Raw genomic sequence first — 3511 nt, forward strand, 5'->3', positions numbered from 1 at the left:
CTCCACCCCAGCGTGAGGAGTCTGTTGGCCGTGGTAAGCCATCACGCAAGATGATTAGTGTCAAGTCAGCTCCCACTGAACGTGGATGTGTGCATCACGTCTCAGCTAAAGGCGCTCATGATGATTTGGATGTCGTTCTTGGCACACACTACACCACGACACAAGTTTAAGGGCAATTAACTGCCGGGAAAAATCAACAATTTGGGGCAATTAACTGCCGGGAAAGTTTTGTCTGCCTGGAAAAACTGTACATGTCACTGTAACTGCCGGGAATGAGAAAGGAAGAAGGGCAGATCATCTGCCAGCATCTTTAGGGTCAGCCTAATTGCCCTCGAATCCCAATGGGGTCAGGTGCACTGCCGGGAACCACGTTGATGGGGCCAAAATTTTTGGGCCCAATAGGTGCGAAACGGTAGAAGTCGCTGGAAAGCCCACCCACGGCCTTAATTTCTTTCCCCTTGTCACTCCTTCTTCCCGCTTCTTGTTCCTTCTTCCCCCAGCCGCCGCAATGTTCCGCCCACCCTGGCAACACCGTCGCCGACCTGGCCCGTCCACATTGGTTGGCAAAGCACTGCCACCCCCACCCCCTTCATCAAGCATGTCGCCTCCCTGCACCCCTGACCCATGCCGCCCCTCCCGCACCCCGAGTCCCTGACCCACGCCGCCACCCAGTCCCCTCGACGGCCGGCACCCGCGCGCCCTCCGACCCATGCCGCCACCCAGTCCCCATCGGCAATGACCTACACCCACGCTTCCGACGTCTCACGCTGCCACCCAGTACCAATCGGTGATGACCTACACCAGCAATCCACGCCGCCGCCCGTCCCCATCGATCCACTTTGCAACCATGCCCCCACCCAGAACCGCCGCCCCATTCCTCGAGCACGACGCTGCCTTAGCCCCCTCACCACCCACGTCGCTGTGCCAATCCCCCACCACGAAACCTCCCCATCCCCTTCGCCATTGCCGCCTCTGCTTCGCATCGCACAGCAGCACGACATCTTGCGTCAAAGGAGAAGGTCCAAGTGAAGTAAGTTATTCATTAACTTGATTTCACTTGTGTTCTACATCAAAGTGCTCCATATGTGATGCTTCTTACTAAAGGGAATCCCGTCTCAACACATCAAAACATCAATTAAAAAGATTTGGCACTAGTTGTGGTTTGTTGATATTGTTTGTTATTCTTGCGCACCAGGTGTTTGAGTTTTTGTCAAACCAATAGCAACATCCTCGGAGTGAGTCGCAGCTACAGGCCGCCCTTGAGCTCTGTTCATACTTTTTTTATTATGTTGTGACATGCAGGTTTTTGTTGTTGTGTGATTTATTAAATTTGGCTATGAGTCTAACTGGATCTGATAGGTAAGAGGCTCAAGCTGAACCCCTGACCCTCTTATGTCTCTCCATGTGCCTTCTGATCCGGTGAAGGATACACCAGCGCCAGCCACGTACTGGTCAAGATCGATGGTTAGTGGCCCTGCTCTGCCCGCATATAGCCTCAATGGGGATGCTGTCTACGTTAGCTTAGTGCAGAATTAGATAAGGCCAGGTACTTTACTAAATCGTTGTCCTATGCCACATTGCTAAATACAGTAATTATTTGGGAAGTTTACATCCACTGAATTTCTATCTTGGCAAAAGCAAATCCTGATTTGGTGCTGATTTTTGCCATCTGCAACTCCTTCTTTTAGTTATAATTATGTTGAGAACTAGTAAGATTCACACAAACATCTTATTTTGTATAATTTAATTTATCCTGAGTGATAGGCTTTATAGTGCCTTATTTCCTAATAGCTGCATAAATAACCCAATAAGCCTTCTGTCCTACATGAGTTTTCAGTTACGTTTGTAATTGCCTCTTTTGCTCTGATTTTTGGTTCTCAGCTAGCCATAGTGATATCATCAGAGACGTGTTTTAGGTATGATAGCAGGGGTGTTTGACATATGTGCTCGGCCAGGGAATCATTCCAGAATGTACCATATGTCAAACACCCCTGCTATCATACCTAAAAAATAGTATAGGACGGACTGAAAAATGAAAAGAAAAGAAGATATGCGCCTAGTGGTAAATACTTGTTTGTTTGATTGTCATATCTAATTAACATATTCATGCTCAGCTTCTTGGCATATGTAATTCCGGTTATATTTTATCATGGCTTCAACAAGAACAACCTCGCTGATTACATTGATCAACAAGAATACGCCTAAAACATGACGCTGGCTATTATTCTTCTAATATTTATCTTTCATATCCGTCCTTATGTTGATCAATTCCTGCGTGCTCTAATTAGTGCTAGTTCAAACTCATTACCTAGAGATATCATAAATCATTCCAAACAGGCCCTCTGTGGTTTTTTGTTGGGTGTACGAATTGAAGCTGAAGATGAAGTTGCAGTTAATGGTCATCCATCTTGCCGCGATTTCAACATTATCTCTGTTTTATTTTGACCCTTTTATTTTTTTGGCAGTAATGTTAGTCGTGAGATAAGTGGCACCACTAAGTCACAGGGAACTTGCTCTGCTTTTATTTTGACCCTTGTGGAATTCGGACCTGCTCTTTCTTGCAAGTAGTTGTCCAAATGGATTTGTGGAACATGTGTTCTTCTGAGCTGATCTAATTGGCCGCTTCTTTTTTTTACAGGTCATCGATATAATTCTTTTGCATCCACAAATTTGAAGAGGTGTGTTTTGTGAGCTAAAAGGATGTTCTGTTGGGTTCTGTTTCTCTGTGTTCTGTTTCTATTAACTGAAACAAGATGTTATATTTGGCGCTTTTGTCTATGGTGCAATATTGGACCTATGAACCTACAAATGTATGCCTATGTGTGCGTGGGCATACATGAAGGATCGTTGTGTTGTAATACTGTACTTGTGAACCTATATATGCTTGTATACATCATGGATTGTTGAGATACATATATTATGTCTAATTGATGCAACTTTAATTACTATGCGTGCGTGTTGTTACATATGTACCATACTTGTTGGCACAAAATGAAGTGAAGACAAATGAATTGGAAGGGGATTTGTGTGCAAACAAACTATACAATTAAGGGCAGAATAACTGCCAGCAATACTTCTATCTGCCCTGGATTGTGAGACTACCGGGAAAAAAACTATATGCCATGAATGGTCCTATCTGCCGGCAAAGGTTTGAACATGCAGGTCAGAGAAACTGCCGGGCATTCTCCTATCTGCCGGCAATTGTTTTTTCCGACGGGACTTTCTAGGGCAGTTCGTAAGTGCCGGCAAAATTCGTTCCCGGCAATTTCTCTGCCTCCATTGGCTAGTTTTCCCGGCAGATATGGTGACCCCAAAGTTTTTGTCATGGTGTAGTGACACTCCTTGTCAAATGTCATCCAGCTTCGGTTCCGTTCGATACCGGAGCATCTCACTCCTTCATCTCTGAAGGCTATGCTTGTTTGCACGACATGTCATTTTGTGATATGCCAACTCCACTTGAAATACAAACTCCAGGGTCTAGATGGCAAACCACTAGAATAAGCCATGGTAA

The 3511-nt window shown here is 45.3% G+C and overlaps 1 long non-coding RNA gene across 1 annotated transcript; it reads left to right on the plus strand.

Moving 5' to 3' along the window:
* Nucleotides 1-475: 475 nt before the first annotated feature.
* Nucleotides 476-2939, plus strand: LOC125548176. Its single transcript, XR_007300920.1, has 3 exons — nucleotides 476-1030; nucleotides 1196-1546; nucleotides 2639-2939. It is a non-coding gene; the product is annotated as an uncharacterized LOC125548176 (long non-coding RNA).
* Nucleotides 2940-3511: the final 572 nt, after the last annotated feature.

This window comes from Triticum urartu, chromosome 3 (genome assembly GCF_003073215.2).
Source record: "Triticum urartu cultivar G1812 chromosome 3, Tu2.1, whole genome shotgun sequence".
Classification (NCBI taxonomy): domain Eukaryota; kingdom Viridiplantae; phylum Streptophyta; class Magnoliopsida; order Poales; family Poaceae; genus Triticum; species Triticum urartu.